This window comes from Gopherus flavomarginatus, chromosome 4, assembly GCF_025201925.1.
Source record: "Gopherus flavomarginatus isolate rGopFla2 chromosome 4, rGopFla2.mat.asm, whole genome shotgun sequence".
NCBI classification, from domain to species: domain Eukaryota; kingdom Metazoa; phylum Chordata; order Testudines; family Testudinidae; genus Gopherus; species Gopherus flavomarginatus.
Genome location: NC_066620.1, coordinates 211,707,959 through 211,730,096, shown reverse-complemented (window position 1 = coordinate 211,730,096; position 22,138 = coordinate 211,707,959). Strand labels below are relative to the sequence as shown.

Sequence of the window (22,138 nt, the reverse complement as noted above, 5' to 3'; positions counted from 1 at the left end):
GCCCTGCAGTGTCAGGGGTCCAAGCCCAAGCAGGGGGTTGTGGGGGGCGGGGCCATGCCCTGCAGCATCAGGTGTCCAAGCCCTTTTGGGGGGTGCTGTGGGGGGACACGGCCACGCCCTGCAGTGTCAGAGGTCCAAGCCCATGCGGGGGGCTGTGGGGGGAGGGGGCCACGCCCTGCAGCGTCAGGGGTCCAAGCCCTTTTGGGGGGTGCTGTGGGGGGACGCGGCCACGCCCTGCATGGTCAGAGGTCCAAGCCCATGCGGGGGGCTGTGGGGGGAGGGGCTCACGCCCTGCAGTGTCAGGGGTCCAAGCCCATGCGGGGGGCTGTGGGGGGAGGGGCTCACGCCCTGCAGTGTCAGAGGTCCAAGCCCATGCGGGGGGCTGTGGGGGGAGGGGCTCACGCCCTGCAGTGTCGGGGGTCCAAGCCCATGCGGGGGGCTGTGGGGGGAGGGGCTCACGCCCTGCAGTGTCGGGGGTCCAAGCCCATGCGGGGGGCTGTGGGGGGAGGGGCTCACGCCCTGCAGTGTCGGGGGTCCAAGCCCATGCGGGGGGCTGTGGGGGGAGGGGCTCACGCCCTGCAGTGTCGGGGGTCCAAGCCCATGCGGGGGGCTGTGGGGGGACGGGCTCACGCCCTGCAGTGTCGGGGGTCCAAGCCCATGCGGGGGGCTGTGGGGGGACGGGCTCACGCCCTGCAGTGTCGGGGGTCCAAGCCCATGCGGGGGGCTGTGGGGGGAGGGGCCACGCCCTGCAGTGTCGGGGGTCCAAGCCCATGCGGGGGGCTGTGGGGGGAGGGGCTCACGCCCTGCAGTGTCGGGGGTCCAAGCCCATGCGGGGGGCTGTGGGGGGAGGGGCTCACGCCCTGCAGTGTCAGAGGTCCAAGCCCATGTGGGGGGCTGTGGGGGGAGGGGCTCACGCCCTGCAGTGTCAGAGGTCCAAGACCATGCGGGGGGCTGTGGGGGGACGCGGCCACGCCCTGCAGTGTCAGGGGTCCAAGCCCATGTGGGGGGCTGTGGGGGGAGGGGCTCACGCCCTGCAGTGTCGGGGGTCCAAGCCCATGTGGGGGGCTGTGGGGGGAGGGGCTCACGCCCTGCATGGTCAGAGGTCCAAGCCCATGTGGGGGGCTGTGGGGGGAGGGGCTCACGCCCTGCAGTGTCGGGGGTCCAAGCCCATGTGGGGGGCTGTGGGGGGAGGGGCTCACGCCCTGCAGTGTCAGGGGTCCAAGCCCATGCGGGGGGCTGTGGGGGGACGCGGCCACGCCCTGCAGTGTCCGGCAGTGGACAACAAGCGGCCGCACCCCGCGTAATCCCCGCCAGGGACGCCCCGCCCCTTGGGGCGGAGCCCGCCGCATGCTGCGCTCGGGGTGGGGGTGGGGCACCGCTCCACCCTCTCCAGCCCTCAGCAACTCGGAGTCTGCAGCCGGCCGCGCGCCGCTACGAAATGGGGGCGGTGGGCGGTACCGCACCGATCCTGGGCTCTGATTGGCTGGTTCCTGCTATCATTTTACTCCTTCCGGGCTCCGATTGGCTACTTCTGTTCCCTCTTGACGCCCCACTTTCCGCTCCGGGCTCTGATTGGCCGCCCGCCTCCCCCGTGCCCACCCTCCCCCCTTGCCGGGCGCAAACGTGCCGCGCGGCTGTTCTCGGGCATGGGCGGGGGGCGAGGCGAGCGGGTTTCCCGCCACGTGGGGCTCTGCACGTAGTCAGCCCAGCGGGGGGAGGGGCGTTCGGGGGAGCAGCCGCCGCGCGGGGCTCAGCAGCGCCTGACTCTGGCTGGGTTCGGGGAGTGGCACCGCTCGGGGTGTGGGAGCTGCCGGGAGCGGCCTTCCCCGTAGGAACGAGGCGGGGGAGAGGGGGGGGAGCCACCTTCCCCTTGGGAATGGGGGTGGGGGGAGAGGGAGCCATCTTCCCCATGGGAATGGGGGCGGGGGGGGGAGAGCCATCTTCCCCATGGGGGTGGGGGGGGAGAGAGAGCCACCTTCCCATGGGAATAGGGGAGGGGGAAGAGGGAGCCATCTTCCCCAGAGGAATGGGAGGGGAGTACAGGAGCCACCTTCCCCATAGGAACTGGGGGTGGGGAGGGAGTGGAGCTGCCCTCCCCATAGCAACTGGGTAGGGGGAAGGGACTGCAGCTTCCTTCCATATAGGAATTGGGCTGGGGGGGATGACTAAAGCTGCCTTTCCCATAGGAACAGGGGTGGGGGCCAAGAGCTGTCCCCCCTATAGAAACTGGGGGGACTGGAGCTGCCTTGCCTGTAGGGACTGGTGGTGGTGGGTGTATGGGAGCCATGTTCCCCATAGGAACTGAGCTGGTGGGACTGGAGCTGCCCTCCCTGTAGGAACTGGGTGGGGGAGGGGGGGGACTGGAGCCACTTTCCCTATAGGAACTGGGGGGTAGGGTTGTGTGGGAGCCACCTTCCCCATAGGAACTCAGCTGGGGGACTGGAGCTGCCTTCCCTGTAGGAACTGGAAGCAGGCGGGGGAGGGGGGGACTGGAGCCACTTTCCCCATAGGAACTGGGGGGTGGGGTTGTGTGGGAGCCACCTTCCCCATAGGAACTCAGCTGGGGGACTGGAGCTGCCTTCCCTGTAGGAACTGGAAGCAGGCGGGGGAGGGACTGGAGCCACTTTCCCCATAGGAACTGAGGTGGGGGATGGGGGACAGTGACTGGAGCTGCCTTTTCCCTAGGAACTGGTTGGGGGAAGGAACTAGAACCACCTTCCGTATAGGAATTGGGAGGTATGGGAGCTACATACACCTCCAAAGGGCCCTGTAACCACAGGCCAGGGCATAGGTGCTGAACTGCCCTGGAGGAGGAAAGGGTGACTGGTTGACATGCGCATACTGGGTACAAACCCCTTCCTTGTTGGAGGGAGAGATGTTAGATATGCATGATCTGGTGCCCTTCCTCGCTCATCCTGGCCACTGGCTTATAACATGGGTGTTTTGAAGAGTGTTAGCTAACACCTAGAGTTGACAGGGCAGGCAGTATTGAAATGTGTTAGCTGATCAAGCTGAAACTGTGGCTCTCCTCCTAAGTACCTTGTCTTCGCTTGGACGTTAGCCACGTTTTTTGGAAGCACTTTGGTCCCATTTTCAGAAGCTGCGGAGATGCTTAAGAGCTTGTTTCATTGAAAGTCAATGGGACTTAGGCTCTTAAGAGTCTGTCACTTTTGAAAATGGGATGTGGGCACCTAAATCACTTAGGAAAATACAATTTACCTGACTACACTTGAGTTTAAAAATGTATTAAACAGGCCTAGAGTATTACCCTGACTGCAATGGGACTACGTATGGTATAAGGTACTGTTTGATGTGAATGAAGGTATCACACTGACCCCTAAGTTGTACATTCTTTAGGGCAGGGACGTTCTTTTCATTATATGCGTTTGCACAGTGTCTGACACAATGGGGCCCTGATCCTGGCAGGCCTCTAGAGGCTGTTGTAATAAAAGTAATCATAAAAAGGAGAAATTACCGTGGATGAGAAGTTCTTCCCTTCAGCTGCGTGAGGCTTGGCGGGTCTGATGTTAGGATATCATTAGATGTAGCAGCCCAGTAATAAAAAGTCTTGGGTTGGAATTGTTGTTCACGAGACCTGCCCCTCTTCAAACAACATATGCATGTGTGATTTATTATTTATTTTCGTTATTAACAGGGGAACGAGGATCTTAACTTATTCTCAGAGAAACCCATCCTCTTTTTCCTGCATCCAGATTGCTTCAGCCCCAATTTATCTCTAGTATTGAATAATCTCATGTACACACTGGACCAGTTTAATCCCAGGAGTATTTATTACTTATTATTTTTATTACAGTGGTGGCTTGGGGCCCAGCACTCCCTCGTGCTAGATGCTGTACGTTCGCATAATAAAACACAGCCTCTGCCATGAAGATCTTACAATGTAAATAATCTAGACAAAGGGTAGAAAAAGAAAGTGTTCTTAACATTGGACAGATGGGAAACTAAGGCAGAGACTAAGGCCTTGCCTGTACTAGAAAAATTGCATTGGTTTGACTAAATTAAGCTGGTGCAAACCGCTAATATAGAAACACTTAAACGGGTTTTTCGTTGATTCCAAGGCCAAAAGGGACCACCATGATCATCTAATTTGATACAGGCTAAAGAACCTTCCCTAAATAATTCTTAGAGCAGATCTTTTAGAAAAACATTCAGTCTGGATATAAAAATTGCTAGGATGGAGAATCCACCACAACTCAGGGTATGGCTACACTTGCAGCTGTAAAGTGCTGCAGCGGGAGCACTCCCACGGCAGCACTTTGAAATGTGAGTGTGGTTGCAGCGCCAGTGCTGGGAGAGAGCTCTCCCAGTGCTGCAGGTACTCCACCTCCCCGTGGGGATTAGCTTGCAGCGCTGGGAGCAGCATTCCCAGCACTGGGGCACTGTTTATACTGGCGCTTTACAGCGCTGTAACTTGCTGCGCTCAGTGGTGTGTTTTTTCTCACCCCTGAGCGAGAAAGTTGCAGCGCTGTAAAGCACCAGTGTAGCCAAGGCCTCATGCTGTAAATTGTTCCAGTGGTTAATTACCCTCACTGTTAAAAATGGATGCTTTATTTACCGTCTGAATTTGTCTAGCTTCAGCTTCCAGACATTGGATCGTGTTATACCTGTCTCTGCTAGATTGAAGAGCCCATTATCAAATATTTGTTCCCCATGTAGGAACTTTTAGCTGTGATTAAGTCACCCCGTAATCTTCACTTTGTTCAGCTAAACAGATTGAGCTCCTTTAGTCTATCATTCTACGATGTGTTTTCTAATCCTTCAATCATTCTCATGGCTCTTCTCTGAACGCTCCCTAATTATCAGCATCCTTGAATTGTGGACATCAGAACTGGACACAATATTCCAGTAACAGTTGCACCAGGCAGAAGATAGAAGTAAAACAACTTCTTTACTCCAACTCAAGAGTCCCTTCATTATGCATCCCAGGATGGCACTAGCCCTATCGGCCAGAGTGTGGCCTGGAGCCCATATTCAGCTGATTATCCACCACAACCCACAAATCTTTTTCAGAGTCACTGCTTCCCAAGATAGAATCCTCCATTGTGACCTATATTCTTTGTTCCTAGCTGTATACATTTACCCATATTAAAACATATTGTTTGCTTGCGCCCAGTTTACCGAGTGATCCAGATCATGCTGTATCAGTGACCTGTCCTCTTGCTGGTTACCTTTTGTGTTGTGTGCAAACTTTATCAGTGATGATTTTGTTTTCTTCCATTGATAAAAAGATTAACTAGCATAAGGCCAAGAACTGACCCCACTATAAAAAATCCTGCTTATTTTGATTCCCCGTTTACAGTTACATTTTGAGACCTATCAGCCAGTTTTTACTCCATTTAATGTGTGACATATTAATTTTATATCATTCTAGTTTTTTAATAAAATGTTGTACAGTACCAAGTCAAATGCCTTACAGAAGTTTAAGCATATGTCTAAGAAGTCTACTTTTAACCCTCGCTTAATTCTACCAAAACAAGCTAAATTGATTTAGTCAGACTAATACAAGTTTTCTGGCATAGGCAGGGTCTATAGGACTTGCAAAAGGTCACATTGCGCCAACTCTCCAGCGCCCCAATCCAGTGCCTTAACCACAATGTCATCTTTGCTCTCTGATTGAAATTAAGGGAGTTATCAGAGGGTATGCCTACACTACAAAATTAGGTCAATTTTTAGAAATTGATTTTACACAGTCGATTGCGTATGTCCACATTAAGTGCATTAAGTTGGCGGAGTGCGTCCTCACTACCGTGGCCAGCATCAACTTACGGAGCGGTGCACTGTGGGTGGCTATTCCACAGTTCCCAAAGTCTCCGCCGCCCATTGGAATTCTGGATTAAGCTCCCAAAGCCTGATGGGGCAAAACCATTGTTGCAACGGCAGACAATCATTTTGCACCAGATACCAGGGCGATTAGAAGAGCACAGCAAGGCATGCTGCGCATCAGAGAGGCTTTGAAAACCAGTTTAATGACTGCCCAGGCTTCGGTGTGACAGTTGTGTTTCTCCTTGATGCAAACTCGCCTCCTTCGTTCATTTTACTTCCCTGTAAGCCAACCGCCCTCCCCACTTCGAAACAAAGAAACTATTGTTTTGAAACCATGCATTCTTTCTTTATTAATTAAAAAAAAATTAGATAATGGACAAGGTAGCCCAGGTGGGGTGGGAGAGGAGGGAAGGACAAGACCACATTGCTTATTGTAGCAACACTAAAAATCAAACTATTTGAATGACAGCCTTCTGTTGCTTGGGCCATCCTCTGGAGTTGAGTGGCTAGGTGCCTGGAGCCTCCTATGCTACGTTCTTGGGCGTCTGGGTGAGGAGGCTATGGGACTTGGGAAGGAGGGTAGGCGGTTATACAGTGGATGCAGCGGGGGTCTGTGCTCTTGTTGGCTTTCGTGCAGCTCCAACAGATGCTTCATCATGTCCGTTGCTCCCCCAACAGATGCTTCATCATGTCCATTTGCTCCCCCATTAGCCTCAGCATCGCGTCCTGCTTCCACTCTTCGTGCTCACTTAATTCTTTCCTGGCCTCTGCCACTGAATGCCTCCATGCATTAAGCTGTGCCCTATCAGTGTGGGAGGACTGCATGAGCTCGGAAAACATGTCATCGTGAGTGTGTTATTTTTGCCTTTTAATCTGTGATAACCTCAGGGATGGAGATGATAGGGGGAGCGTAGAAACATTCTACGCTCTACGATTCTGGGGGGGCTGCATGGTCACCTGTGCTGCTGAGTTCGCCAGGCTGACCAAACAGGAAATGCAATTCAAAAGTTCCCAGGGCTTTTCCTGTGTACCTAGCTAGTGCATCGGAGTTCAAAGTGCTGTCCAGAGTGGTCACAATGGAGCACTCTGGGATAACTCCCAGAGGCCAACACCATCGATTTGGGTCTGCACTACCCCAAATTTTACCCAGCAAAGTCGATTTTAGCACTATCCTTACCGGGGAGGAGTACAGAAGTCAATTTTAAGAGCCCTTTAGGTCGATGGAATGGGGGTGGTTGTCTGGACACAGTCATTTTTAAATCCACCTAATGCAGCTAAATTCGACCTAACCCCGTAATGTAGACCAGGCCTAAGTGGATGAGTTTGTCCCATTAAATTCAAATTGTCTTAAAGATGTAACAAAAAAGCCTCTAGTATCCAGGAGTCTGTGGCAGGGAAAGATCTGAAATTACAAACAGAAACCCTTATCAATGGATTTGAGAAGGGTCAGAAATGGGGGACAGAAAAAGTCCTATCACAGAAGGCAGTTAAATTACAGAGTGGCCACAGAGGGCTTGTCTACATCACAAAGTTGCAGCGCTGGTGAGGGGGTTACAGCGCTGCAACTTAGGAGGTGTACACATCTGCAGGGCATCACCAGCGCTGCAACTCCCTGTTTGCAGCGCTGGCCGTACTCCCGTTTTGTCTCGGGTGTAGAGGATCCAGCGCTGGTGATCCAGCGCTGGTAATCAAGTGTAGACACTTACCAGCGCTTTTCTTGACCTCCGTGGAATAAGCAGGTATCCCAGCATACCTGAGGAAGCCTCTCTGGTAATCACGCAGGTCTCCTTCCCCGGTTTGCTCTCGCGTTCCCCGAACCCCCGTGCAAGCAGGTCTCCTTCCCTGCGGTTTGCTCTCGCGTTCCCCGAACCCCCGAGCAAGCAGGTCTCCTTCCCCGCGGTTTGCAGGGGGGTTCGGGGAACGCGAGAGCAAACCGCGGGGAAGCCGGTCTCCTTCCTCGGTTTGCTCTCGCGTTCCCCGAACCCCCGTGCAAGCAGGTCTCCTTCCCTGCGGTTTGCTCTCGCGTTCCCCGAACCCCCGAGCAAGCAGGTCTCCTTCCCCGCGGTTTGCAGGGGGGTTCGGGGAACGCGAGAGCAAACCGCGGGGAAGCAGGTCTCCTTCCCCGGTTTGCTCTCGCGTTCCCCGAACCCCCGTGCAAGCAGGTCTCCTTCCCTGCGGTTTGCTCTCGCGTTCCCCGAACCCCCGAGCAAGCAGGTCTCCTTCCCCGCGGTTTGCAGGGGGGTTCGGGGAACGCGAGAGCAAACCGCGGGGAAGCCGGTCTCCTTCCTCGGTTTGCTCTCGCGTTCCCCGAACCCCCGTGCAAGCAGGTCTCCTTCCCTGCGGTTTGCTCTCGCGTTCCCCGAACCCCCGAGCAAGCAGGTCTCCTTCCCCGCGGTTTGCAGGGGGGTTGGGGGAACGCGAGAGCAAACCGCGGGGAAGCAGGTCTCCTTCCCCGGTTTGCTCTCGTGTTCCCCGAACCCCCGTGCAAGCAGGTCTCCTTCCCTGCGGTTTGCTCTCGCGTTCCCCGAACCCCCGAGCAAGCAGGTATCCTTCCCTGCGGTTTGTAGGGGGGTTCGGGGAACGCGAGAGCAAACCGCGGGGAACCAGGTCTCCTTCCCCGGTTTGCTCTCGCGTTCCCCGAACCCCCGAGCAAGCAGGTCTCCTTCCCCGCGGTTTGCAGGGGGGTTCGGGGAACGCGAGAGCAAACCGCGGGGAAGCAGGTCTCCTTCCCCGGTTTGCTTTCGCGTTCCCCGAACCCCCGTGCAAGCAGGTCTCCTTCCCTGCGGTTTGCTCTCGCGTTCCCTGAACCCCCCTTGAAGCCGCCCAACAGCGCTGCAGTGTGGCCACATCTAACACCACTTGCAGCGCTGGTTGCTGTAAGTGTGGCCACTCTGCAGCGCTGGCCCTATACAGCTGTACTAATACAGCTGTAACAACCAGCGCTGCATAATTGTAGATGTAGACATACCCAGAGATCTTAAATGCATTCCATATCTCTTTTCTCATTAATGCAGCAGGCCAACCTGTGGCAGACTACAGTCCCCAGCATGCCCTCCTCCCTGTTGATTTGGAGTAGCACAGAGCTAAATGGGTGTGGATTTCAGCATGCCAAACCTAGTCTTGATCCAAGCTGTCTGGAGCCAGTAGAAGGTCTGAGCTCGAGCAAATTATGTTTGTGCTCTATCTTGGTCCAACGCAGAGCACGGCACGCTATGATCTGTGAATTTGTCGGCAGGCTGTCCATGTATTAAAGATGAGAGTTACTGCTGCAACTACTCTCATTTTATGTTAATTAGGTGCTTCCTTCAGCATCTGGCAGGCTGCCAACCTGTCCCCCTTAGTTAAGCAAAATGTGGACATTCTCCCTTAAAAAGAAAGGGACATTCCAGCCAATACAGCATAGGAAGCAACAAAAAATATCAAGCGTGCTGCCAAACGCCACGCCTTCCCTGCCTCCCCCCCCCCCCTTCCGAGCCAGAAGCGTTTGGGTAAACAGTGATATTCCTGCACGTTTTAGAGCCACATGGTGCTTTGCATGATGCCTGTGCAGGAGAGACGGAGACCCGGACAGCGGTCTATCGGGAAGCTAAGAAGGGGGGTGCTGGACTGCAAGCTGACAGCCATTGGGGTGGAAAGTTGGCCTTGAGCTGGTTTAGCTCCCCGGGGAGGGTGTGGAGAAATCGAGCCTCCCCCTCTAGTCCTATCACCGAATTCCTGGGGGGGGGGGCTGGACAGTGAGTGTTCCTTGTTTCCCTGCCAGCCACTGCATGGGGGGGGTCTCACCAAAGGGGTGGCCACCCCCTTTAGTCTCCCTGCTGCTAGGAGAGGAGTGGGGGTGTGTGTGTAAATCGGGCACGGAACGGCTTTCTGTCCCTCCCATCCCGTGGGAGCAGCAGAAATGGAGCGGCTGGGTGATTTCAAGCTGCTGGATGTAGGAAGTGAAGGGGGGTTCGTGGGGATCGCCCCCCCAGCTGCCATTCTGCCGGGAGCGCACCCCCAAAAGCTGTGGCTGTCACGGCTTGGCTGTAGGGCCACAGGCGGAATAGTGCAGGACTAGCAGGGAGGAGCCGGGGGGAAGCCGCGGCAAGCTCGCCCCAGCCCCGCACTGTTTATTTTTTGCAGGCTTCGGTGGGGGCGTGTATTTAAAGGGAGCCGGGCAGCCAATGCGCGGGAAGGGGCTGAGCATGTGGGCAGCTTGTTTACACCAGACCTTCCCGAGGAGCTTTAACCCGGCCGGCAGCGGGCAAGAGGCAAATCCCGGCGCTGGGAGCACGTGTGTGGCACGGGGGTGTCTCCCAGACGAGGGATGGGCCAAGGAGCGCGGGGAGATTCCTAGAGGGCGCAGCTCACGGTGAATAACGCGGCGCAGTCTCGTCGGCAGGCGAGGCGCAGGCAGGTAACCATGGAACTAGGGGGGAAAGGGATCCCCCAGCCGGGAAGTGAAGATGCCCCAGGGCTACCAAGTTGGCCTTGTCCAAAGTCACATGGGCTGCTAAACCCAGAGCCGCCCCTGCTCTGATGGAAGGGCACCACTGGCTGCATGCATGCCCATCTCTTTAATACGGGGGGGGGGGGGACCATGGAGACTGCTGGGCCCACCACACAGGCTACTGGGTCCCAGCATCTGTGCATCCATCTCCAACCCCTGATACTTGTGCTTTCAGGGGAGGGTTTTCCTGTTGAAAGAGGGAGGAACATGAGGTGTAACTCCGTCTCTGCAGACTGTGTTTGGCCCCAGGGCTGCACTTTGGCCAGCCCTGGCCTGGATCAGGGAATAGACAGCTTGGAAGGGAGGTGTGAGGATGAGTTTTCCTGGTCTCCCTCTCCTGTAGAAAGAAGTGACTAGCAGAGTGGCTTGAGCGGTGTCCAGGGTATTTGAGAGTAACCATTATGGGGAATATGCAGGGGGGCTGCAACTATTTGTATAGTGGGGTTGCCCAGAGCCATTGACCCAAACTGTAAACCCTGGATATGATGGAAACTGCTTCAAGCCAGGGGTGCTGCTGCAGCGCCAGCACCCGTCGTTCCAGCGCCTATGGGAATAAGGGTGCAACAGCAGCAATGTTTTTCTTTGCAAGGAGAACTGTTGGGTTTTGGCTGCTCCTGTGTGCAAGAGACCCCCACTAGTCTTTGTGTGCACCCCTGTGACTTTCTGTGGCTACCTAGGGGCTGTCACACTTGTATAGCTTGCCATACCAATAAAATATGAACATATTGTATTACACTGTGTGGCTGCATGTGTGTGTGTGTGTGTGGCAAAATATATGTATGCAGGCATGCTCAGACGAGACTGCATATATGTGTGATGGCATACAGCCATGTATATGCACCGTGTGTGTATGTATGCCTGCTGTACTGGGCCTTGAGTGTGATCCATGTAGTCATGGGCGGGGGTGGATGTATACGTGCCTGTCGTGCTGCGATCTTGATCTTCAGAGGTGCTGAGCACCTATAATTCCAAATGAATCAAATGCAAACTAAAGATATTCAGCACCTCTGAAGATCCAGCCGTGTGTATGTGCTTAGTTGTATGCCTCTGTCTGCACTGACAAGGCCTTGTGTGTGTGTGCATGTGTCCCTGTTTGCCTACAGCTGAGCGTCTCCCCGTTGGGAAGGGGCTCTGTGTAGGTAGAGGTACCTGTGTGCTCCTGTTCTCTGCCTATCGCTGTCTGGGGCGGGTGGCTGGTCGCGTTGTATTTGTGTGTGTGTGTCCCTGTTCCTCTCCCCGGTGCATTTGGGCTCTGTAGCTGTGGTGTGCTGCCAGCGAAGTCCCTCGCAGTCCCTTCCCAGCCGGGACTCCAGGCCGGGGGCTCCCTGCAGCCGCGTACGTGAGGCAGCCTGTGCCGGGGAGAGGGGAGGGGGAAGGGGAAGGTTAATTTCAAAACAAGCCGAGCTCCGGAGGGAGCGAGCGAGTGGAGCGGGAGGTAAGCGCCGCGCGGCCGGGCAGGGGGGCGGCCCCCGGGATCGGGGCACTGCGGGGAGCTGCCCCCGGGGGCGCGGGGGACCCGCTGCAAGCACAAGGCGGCGCGGGAAGGGAGCAAGGCGGAGAGGAGGCGCGGACCCGGCAGCGCGGGCTGCAGGGCACGAATCCGGGCGGCTGGAGGGGGTGTGTGCGCGCTGGGAGTGCAACGGGCCGCCGCGTGCACCCCTTGGTCTCCCCGCCCCGTGCACCCCGCGTTCCCCTCACCCCGTGCAGCTGCCCGGTCCTCCCCGGACCCCCGCCGCGTGCAGCCTCCCCGTGCACCCCCTGGTTCCCTCCTCCCCGTGCAGCCGCCCCGTGCACCCCCTGGTTCCCTCCTCCCCGTGCAGCCATCCCATGCAGCTGCCCGGTCCCCCCGCCGCGTGCAGCTGCCCCGTGCACCCCGTTCCCCCACCTTGCACCCCTGTTCCCCCCGTCGCATGTATCAGTGTCGTGTATCCCGACGTCCCCCCATATGCACCAGTGTTGTGCACTCCTTATTTCCCCAGCCGCATTCAGCCGCGTCGTGAACTCCTTGTTCCTGTATTGTCCCGCCGCACAACCGACCCGTGCGCCCCCATTCCGCGCTGCATGTAATGGCCCCTTTACCCCTATTCCTATAGTTCTCCGCTGCCTGCAACCGCCTCCGTCCCCTGCTGCACACAATTTCCCCTGCACGCACCCCCAGTTCTCCCCGCCACGTACACCCTTATACCTCGCTACCTGCAACCTTCCCTTTTAGTCCCTATTTCCATCGCCGGGTGCCACCGCGCCGTGCACCGCCCCCAGTCCCGTCCCGTCAGCCTCCCTTGCACCTTCTATTCCCATCTGTGTTCAGCTTCTCCATGCACCCTTAGTCCCTGTGCCCTCAACCCACTCTAGACCCTCTCTTCCCCTTCGTATACATCTGCCTCCTGCAACCCCATTCCCCCCACGTGGAGTTGTCCTGTTTGTCTCCATTCCCTTGTGCACCTTGTTTCCTCTGTGTGTAACACACCGTGCATTCCCCTTCCCCCTTCCTGCACCCTTGTTCCCCTCTACATTCACCCCCCAGCTTCCTCCCTGGCACCTCTCTCAGTCCCCCTGTGCATCACCCCATTTCCTCCTGCATGTAGCACTGTCCAGGGATTCCTATTCCTCTTCTGTGCTGAGCTCTGTGCAAATCCTTGGAAACTCACATGTTTCTTGGAAGTATCCCCCCATTTCCCTCTGCGTGTAACCCCCTTGTTTCCCTAGTGCCCGCTGCATGTCACACCCAGTGTCCCTCCGCTTGTTAGCTCCTCAGCCCTCTGTGCATGCACCCGTTCCCTGTTCCTTTGCACACACGCCATGCCACCGCTTGCACCTCTTCTCTCCCGTACAGCATATGTCCGAGGGTCCTACCCCCTCCCTGCTGCACCCCTGCACCGGGTGCCTCCTTCTGGCTGCACTCTTGCCCCGTTTTATGCGTGCCCATTGCATGTGTGCCACACCCCCTGCTCTGCTACACTCTCGGGCCCTGTGCACACATGCCGCGCCTCCCCTTTCTGCTGCACTCCTGCCCTCGTGCACACACGCCACGCCCCCCCCCCCCGCATCACCTCTGTTCCTGGAGTTTTAGAATACACACCACACCCTTGTCTCTGCCCTTTGCGTGCATTTTGCGCTTCTGTCCATGACTCTTTGTATGCCTTCCAGACCCATTCCAGCTCATCTGCATGCATGTCAATCCCTTGTACCCCACTGCCCTCTTTTGCATGCACTTCAGCGCCTTCCCCAGTGCTTCCCCAGTCCACTGGCATGCAAACCACGCCTTCTCGCATATTTTTCTATCTGCCAGATTGCAGGCACGCCACGCCCCCGTTCTGACATGCCGCACCCCCTTCTGTTGCTCTCTTCTCTCCTGAATGATTGCCACACTCTTGCGCTGCCTCATTGCATGCATTCCACAATCCGCCGTGCGGCCCGCCCCCTGTCTGGCTTTGCGTGCCCCTCGCATTCCCATCCTCGCCCTTTGGCAAGCGTGCCACAGCCCCTGCTGAAGACTCATCCCTGTCCTTTTGCAGGCATGTGCTGAGGGCATCAGATGGGAGTTTGCCGGCTGTAGGCTTGGTTTTGAGAAAGTAGCAAGTCTCCACCTTTTCCTTTCCAGACTCTGTTACCAAAACCCCTTAGAGCCGGCTCTTTCTCAAATGCTAGCCAATGGTTGGTGTTGGTTGAGGGGCTTTCTTAGGGTGGTGGGGCTGCTGCTGTTTTAGGGACAGCTTGGTGTATGTCTAGGTGTCTGAGTGTTTGTATAATATATCTTTACTGCCCAATTAAAAATTCTCTCTCCTTAAAATCTGTCTCCTCCATGAACTCAGCAGCAACACAGACACCCACACCAGAGTGAAATGGGCAAGATCATCACCCCCCACTCAGGCTTTTGTCCAAGCCCCAGTGGGAGGGCCAGAGACCCCTACCCACCCTAAACTAAGGCCATAGGAAAAATGCAGCAGAGTATGAAATGCCAAGTCTGAAGTTTTCTGAAACCTCAGTGCATGAGATGGGTGGAGATGAGATTTATTATAGTTGTTGTCAGCTTAGCCCCAGTTTTAACAGGACTCTCTGGCATCCTCCAAGCTGGAACAGTAAAAAGTGTTTGTAATCAGAAGGATCCCAACAGTATTTTAAAGACCATGAACGAATACAGGCTGCGTGGCTAAAATGCAGCCACCTCTGAGATGGAGGGCAGCAGGAAACATAGCAGGTTTTGAATATAGGCCCCAAATCTTGCAACTGGCTCTGGGTGGACATCCACGACACATGCAGCAGATTGCAGGATTGGGGCCATAGTCTGTAAAGTGCTTTCTGATCCTTCTGGAGGAAAGGCACTGTATGAATGGGAGTTAGTGGAGTCAAGGAGACCGAAGTTATATATATCTTTCAGTCGGTCATAGAACCATTGCACTTTTGACACCCTTATTCATGTTGAGTAACGTTTTACACCGTGGGTAGTTCCATTGACTTCAGTGCAGTAAGATACTATGTCATGTGAGCTAGGCTTTAGTGTGTGCTAATTGATATTTCCAAGATGATGAAACCTACAAACTTCTGTTTTTAAGAAACCAGGCAGTAGTCTATAGATTGTAAGCTCTCTGGGACAGGGACTGCGGCTCTGTAATGTGCTTGTACAGTACCTCGCTCAGTATGGGAGGGGCTTTTAGTCACTTCTGTGATACAAATACTAATAGCTAAATTACTTTTCTGCTACATTTGGGTGTTCTGACTGGGGAGCATTAGTGGTTAGAATGTGGAACTGGGGACTAGTCCCATCTCTGCTGTGGATTTGCTGTGTGAATTTGGGCAAAGTGCTGCATCTCCGTGCCTCAGTTTCCCCATTTGTAAAATTGAGTAAATGATACTTCACCTTCTCTGTAAAGAGTTTTCAGACCCTAGTTAAGCACCTAAACATTGCTGTTATTTATTAGTACATGAATCCAGTGTGGAAAGGCTGAAGACGGACATCTTCCCCACTGGTTGTTTAAAGCCGAACGTTGACAATTGCCTCCAAAGTGTATGCTCAATGTTCAAGAAATAATTCTGGATCCCTGCTGGTTCTCACCTGTGTGAAGTGTGATTGCTAGCAGCTGATAAGCACTGTGTGCATTAACAGGCAGTGTTCCTACAGATCAGAGTCTAAGTGGTGGGCATCCAAGCAGAAGACACTGCTTTCCTAGTTCTGCCATGAGCTTGCTTTGTAACTGTGGGCAGGTCAGAGAGAAATTATATGTCTCTGTTTTTTCATCTGGAATATGGGAATAATGAGCCCCACCTCGGTTAATTGCAGTTGCTGTATGTAAGAGGTAGGGTCTTTCAAATGCCATTGCTTTAGGTTGTTTAGCCTCACTTTTTCAGAGCCGTGTTTGTGACTCTCCAGCACAAATCTGAACATTTCCCCTCTCGAAGTGTTCTTATTTCCTAGCATCTCAGCTGAGCTGCCATCAGAAACTTTCACATGGGTTTCCCCCTTGGTCTTCTAAGCCAGGGGTTCTCAGACTTTTGTACTGGTGACCCCTTTCACGGAGCAAGCCTCCGAGTGCGACCCCCGCTTATACATTAAAAACACTTTTTTGTATATATTTAACACAATTATAAATGCTGGATGCAAAGAGGGGTCTGGGGTGGAGGATGACAGCTCGTGACCCCCCATGTAATAACCTCGCAACCCCCTGAGGGGTCCCGACCCCCAGTTTGAGAACCCCTGTTCTAAGTGGGGTGTGGCTCTCCACAGCGGTCGAGCCTAATACCTTCTCCACTCACCCTGTAGCATTCAGCTGAAGCCCCTCAGCAGTCATCTTTTCAGCTGAGTAGCTGTGTTAGCATGTAAACTTCATAATCACAGGCCACGCAGTATGGGACATAGGGTTGAAACAAGATCCATGTTTCAATGTACAGGGTCTACTGAAAGCAGATGTGGCGCTGCCGTTCCTGAGATCCCTACTCTTAGACTCTTTTTGCAAGTCAAAAATACCTCAAGCCCCTCTCCTGGATCAGAGCCAGGTGCTGCACTGAAAGATTAGCACAAGTTAAGGGAACCTTGCAGTCCTGTTGGTTTCAGGAGTTGTTTGTTTGCATAGGGGAAATGAGCGGGACCTTTTAAAGTGGGAGAGGACTGGGCTTGGCTGGCAGTAAAACCTGCAGGGAAGGGTCGTGAATAGAATTTAGAAGGTATTTGGAAAGAAATAAACTTTCCGGAGAGATACTGAAGTGTTAAATATATCCCAAGGTTTCTTTGTACGGAGGAGTGAGGCTGGGCTGGTACAAGGGAAAATCTTTAAACTGTCAAGCCCCTCAAACAGCATGGAATAAAATGCCACTTATAATCCAGAATCCACTGTTTGAACAGAGTTCTTGGCACTGACTGTGTTTGAGCGCAAGTTATTGAAAGCAGGAGGCGTGGTCTACGGGCTCATGCGTGGTCTAGTGGTAAACATGGAGTCAGGATAGACAGGCCTTACCACAGGCTTGCTGTGTGATCTGTTGCAAGTTTCTTTACCTCATTCTGCCTCTGGTGCCCTGTCTGTAGAATGGGGAATAATGACACTCACCAATGGCACAGTAATGTTTGCAGCGGGTCAGATCTGTGAACCGAAGGCGATAGATCGAGATAGATAAATACACATTTGGATTGTTGCTACACAGCTTCCTTCTGCCTCAGGGAACGTGCATTTGTACCTTGCAAAAGTCCCCTGATGTCCTATTTTTAAATGTCATGGTAAATTGGTGTGGGTGAGTGCCCAGTCTGGGAATATGGTTGGCTTAGTAAGGAAAGAGAGTGATTCCCAAGAGCTCTGCCGTTCTAGTAGCAATCAGGTGAGTTAAACGTATTTGCAAGTTAGTTCGGATGCCAAGGGATTTCCCTGAGGTTTTAAACAAGGGTGAGGAGAAGTCACCAAGGTGCTCCCAGAAGTGGTGCCAGGGAAATGGAAGGTGATACTCTTCCCAGAGGCCTGGTGTGGTGTAGGGGGCACTGTGCTCCTGGGAGCGCCTTTCTGATGAAAAAGGGCCTACCAGCTTTCAACGCTTGGCTTAGCAAAACCTGAGGTGCACATGCTTAAGTTTAAGCACGTGAATAATCCCAGCAAAGCACTTGGAGCACCTGCAAAGGGAAGTAAGTGGTTAAGGGCTTATCTGCACTTGAAACATGCACCATCCATGTAGGTAATCCACCTCCCCAAGAGGTGGTGGCTAGGTTGACTGAAGGATTCTTCCATTGGCCTGGAGCTGTCTACACAAAGGCTGAGGTTGGCTTAACTACGTCACTCAGGGGTGTGGATTCATCACCCCCCTGAGTGCCGTAGCTGGGTCAATCTAATTTTCTAGTGTAGACCAGCCCTATGTGTTTTGTTGAATCAGGACCTTAATTTTTACAGATAAATAGCATGTTTCTTAAGAGTAGGGTGCTAGCCATGATGTCCTGGTAACTGTATTCTGTATGCTCTCCCTGAAATTCCCTATGTGGTTTCAATTGGATACAAGATTCTTCTTCCCTTCCTATTGGAAACACTTTTGTAGTGTTACTGTGGCTGTTAAATAGTTGTTACTTTCTGCTTCAGAGGTGGATGCATTTCAGTAGTGGTTAGAGTGATCCTTATATGGAGCTCATAAAGCACCTTGTAAATCACATGGCTGTCCTTTTGAGATGAGAGATTCTTTGGGATCAGGGTCAGTTTGAAATTGTGATCACTGTGGGTAACGGGGTTCAGAGTGCTCCTTTTCCCCCCTGAAATTCTGTGACTGAAATGGTATGTAGGATACATGAGTGCTGTATAAACTACATATAGCCATCAATGAAATGCGGCCATCTCTGGGGGAGAACTCCACAGCTATTTAACAGCACACAGCAACACCATGCAACAATTTAAGGCCAGAAATTAAAAAGAATGCTAAAGTCAAATGAAATTATATGGGGAATTTCAGTGACAGGAGGCAGAATATAGTTGCTGGAGGTGGTATTTAGGCAGGACACCATGGTTTAACACTCAAATTCTTTGGAAAAGCACCATTGGTATTTAAAAACCAAAAGCTGCTAGGACCTTCGTTTTACTTCAGTCAGAAAGCTGGCACGTCCAACAGTATAGCAACCCCTAGAGGCATGCAGGTGCATTGCTTCAGTACAAAGTCATTTGGAATCCAAATCTACGTAGTGTGAGTTTGGGCAAGTCTGCACTGGAGCTGGGGGTGTGCCTCTCAGCCCAGGCAGACAGACATGTGCTAGCTCTGCTTCAGCTAGCGTGCTAAAAATAGCAGGGTGGGTGTTTCAGAACAGGCAGCACCTCAGGCTAGTCACTCAAGTCCAAGCCTGCCAAACCGCTTGGGTCCAAGCCACCGTCTGTGTTGAGGTGTCCACACTGCGTTTTTTTTGTGCACTAGCTCAAGCAGGGCTAGTTCAGGTCAGGTTCTCTGGTCTGCCAAGGACGCTTTGCACAGGCAACACAAAGTGGCCTGAAAGCAGCTGGTGGAGAATTCTCCCTGTGCAGGGGAACTCCCCGCTGATGGAGGCAGCCCTGCTGCCTATCCTTGACACAAGGAGAAAAAGAGGTGGGGCATGGGCAGGAGGGAGTGTGGTAAGTGGAGCAAAACTATGTCCTGTTCCCCACTGGCATAAGTTAGGGGCTGCCCCTGTGCCGGTAGCTTCATCTGGTGGCTTGTAGCCGCCCTGCCTCTACTCCATCCAAACACTCAAAATCTAGTGGATAAAGCATAGAAGTGTGTGTGTGTGTGTGTGTGTGTGTCAGGATTCCTGTGTTCTAAATCCAGTTGTGGCACTCACTCATGTGTGACCTTGGTCTAATCACTTTGCTGCTCTGTGCCTCAGTTTCCCCATCTGTAAAATAGGGCACTGTGACTTTGTAATGTGTTTTCAAGATGAAAAATACTCAGTATTACTGTAACACTGTTTACCCATGAATAGTGCATGTTGTTACAGCCTTTGCTCTCATTGGTTCTTTATGTGTAAACTTGGAAAGTCTGCCCTCCCTTGGCATGAATTCTCCTTACTCTTAGGAAAATCCATATTTTTAGACAGAAAAACTTGCAAATCTAAAAGAATAGGAAAAACCAGACGGAGAAGTTTTCTTTATGTGCTTGTTACGTGCAGCAGCAGTCACAAGGGAAAATCCATCACAGCCTGTTTTCAAGGGAGGGGGAATCATTTTAGAATAAAGCTTAAGAAAAATTACAGTGAACATGTTAATGTTACCAAGAGAGAAGAAAAATGTTCCTAATGGTGCTTTAACTAAATAAAGTGGAGTGCTAAGACGTGGCTACTTCATTAATAACCCAGTATTCCACGTGTTTTACTGATATCCTTATGGGACTCTTGTGAAGTGGGCAAGGCTTATGGGTGAAGGAACTCCATCACAGAAAAGCCAAGTGACATTCCCAAGGTTACATAGCAAGTCAGTGTCAGAGCTGGAATTAGATTCTTGGAGTTCCTGGATCCCCATCCTGTGCTTTGACCACTACAGCATGCTCCCTTCTCTTCCCCCATCTCAGAGCTTTTTGTAACTTTCTCCTTTTTTATTTTCTTTCCTCCTGTCATCTGTTCTCTTAAGTCCTAAAGGCACAACACTGAGAGATGTAATTTTTTTTAATTGCTTTTATTTTTCTTGAGTTCTAGATTCCCCCCCCCCTTTTATGATTATTAAATAAATTTAAATTGTTGAGCCAACATTGCCTTACAGGGAGGAGGCAGTAATGACACAGTTTAGGTTTAATTAAACTCTTTGAGGGTTTGATCGTGTTCCCACTGAAGGCTGTGGCCAAAATTCCTATTGACTTCAAGGGGAACGGTGTGAATCTTTGTGAAAGAATAAGCATTTGACCATGGATTTAAAACTACAGTTGCATTAAAACACTGATTCTCCCTCTGCGCACTAAGACCAATCCACCTGTTTCGGTGGTGGAGGAAGATAGTTGGAATTCTGTGTCCTAGTCTGACTAGAGTCTTGGCCAAGGTGCCAAATTCATTGGGACTTGAGGGCCAAGCGTTGTGTTTAATTATGGTCCGTGGTCCATGGTGCACATCCAAAACTATATATTTACCACAATGCAGAGGGAATCTTCTCTGGCCTGTGTTATACAAGAGGTCAGACTAGATGATCCCTTCTGGCATTAGCCTCTAGGAATCTGTGCATGCCCACTGGTGTTAGTGGCTGGTTTTGCACAGAGATCAAGGGAAAAAACAGCCTTTAGGGGGGAACTAAACATTTAGTTACTGATTATAGTTCAGTGCCTGAATGCTGCATTCATCATCAGGGAGAGAATCTACTGGGCTGGCCGCACACAATGAGCGTGTGAGCAGGGAACCCTACCCTGGAAAACACATCTGGCTGAAAAGCCTGTTCCTTCCATGTAGGGAAGGGAGAGGAAAGGAATTTCTGAAGGGTTCAGAAGTGCCAGCCCTTATGTGATGTTTTAGGAGGTGATCGTTTCTCTCTTGATGGGTCTGGTGGGCGCTCACCTTGCAGAGTGTCTGCAGTTCTGGGCACCACCAGGCCAGAAAAACATTGGCAAATGGGTGGGAATTCAGGGAGGAGCAGCAAAAGCGGTCACTGGGGCTGGGAGGTTGAAAGGGTGAAGTATGTGTCTTCTGGCAATATAGAGGTATGTAACTGCAAACCCCAAGGATTTACTCAGGTTGGACCAAGGGGATATAACTAGGAGGGGTGGGCTGGAAATTAGAACAGGAAAATTTAGGCTGAATATCCCCAAACTTCCATAGAATCCATAGATTCATGGCTTATAAGGCCAGAAGAGACCATTGTGATGAGCTAGTCTGACCTCTATAACACAGGCCTGCAGAGCAAAGCTCCGCAGGCCTGTGGAATAGGCTCCATAAGGAAGAGGTGGAAGCCCCATTGCACAAGTCATTTAAAACTAGACTGGACAAAGATACTGGAGGGGCCAGCCCTGCCTAGGCTGTGAGTGTGCAGGTGAACTTTGCCATCACTCATTTCCATGGTTCTCTTGATGCGGTGGTTTGAGACTGCTGCATGCATCCTCTGGGCGGTCTGGCTGCCATCTTAACCATGTGGGTGAGCGGAAGTACCAGAGGCTAAAAAAATAACTATTGTTGCCTGGGGGAAATGGAACCTTAGGCCAGGAACACACAAGTGAGAGTGAGATGAGGTAATAGAGCTAAGCGGGGAGTGGCACATTCGGGCACAGTTCTGGAGTCCTGGGCTGGAATCTGGATTCCTTGAGCAATAAAATGGATCTTCGATATCCTGAGAGCAACTTTGTTCCACATCATGAGTTTATCAGTCTCGTGTGGCCCCACTGTCTCTTTGTGCCCAGGACTGGCAAGTGGATGTTGCGGAATTGAGGAGAGCCCCCGACTGAGGTGCTTTGGCAGAGTCTTTTGGAGGGCTGGGTCTGGAATTGCAAGGGGGATGCAAGTGGTGTGTGGGAAGCCTTCCTAGCTGTTCCCTACATGATGTTTGGCTCTCCAGGGCCAGAGATATTGCTGGGCCATAGCTGTGAACAGTGATGATGTCAGTTTGGAAGATCCATCTGGGGACACCGTTTCGGAGTGGGGGGGCCACCCACAGGAATGTTACAGGTTAATCACAGGTTCAGATGAGGGGAATCTGATCAGAGGTGGCTGTTAGAAAACTGGTTTGCAGCAAAAATGTGCGTAAAGTGTAGTCAGAGGAACTTTGGATTCTCCTGTCTATTTTCTAAGCTTGAAATGTTCTTGCCTTGCTGGGCTTCCCTGTTACGGATTGTAAAGCACCGTCTGGGTGCATTATGTGGCTTTGTGGATTGTTGTTGAACCCCCAAGGAGCTTTGTCTGTAAATGTTTGTATCTGGCAGGTGATAAAGCTGAGGTGTCGGGAGTTGCCTTGAATGGACTCTAGAACCTGATTT

General features: G+C 52.6%; 1 protein-coding gene and 1 long non-coding RNA gene across 4 annotated transcripts in view; one reads left to right on the top strand and one right to left on the bottom strand.

Moving 5' to 3' along the window:
• Window positions 1-8,759: 8,759 nt before the first annotated feature.
• LOC127048896 (uncharacterized) lies at window positions 8,760-15,339 on the bottom strand. The gene is made up of 3 exons (XR_007773794.1): window positions 13,324-15,339; window positions 11,423-11,622; window positions 8,760-9,149 (listed from the first exon to the last, which is right to left on the bottom strand). It is a non-coding gene; the product is annotated as an uncharacterized LOC127048896 (long non-coding RNA).
• The window catches only part of ZNF395 (zinc finger protein 395), a 41,977-nt gene continuing 29,461 nt past the window's right edge, over window positions 9,623-22,138 (top strand). For 2 of the 3 annotated variants that reach the window (XM_050948842.1, XM_050948840.1), the window contains exon 1: window positions 11,656-11,708. The gene's annotated coding sequence lies outside the window, so the exon portion shown is untranslated. Of the gene's footprint in view, window positions 10,136-11,655; window positions 11,709-22,138 lie in introns of those variants that run through there. The other variant, XM_050948841.1, reaches the window with a different exon arrangement.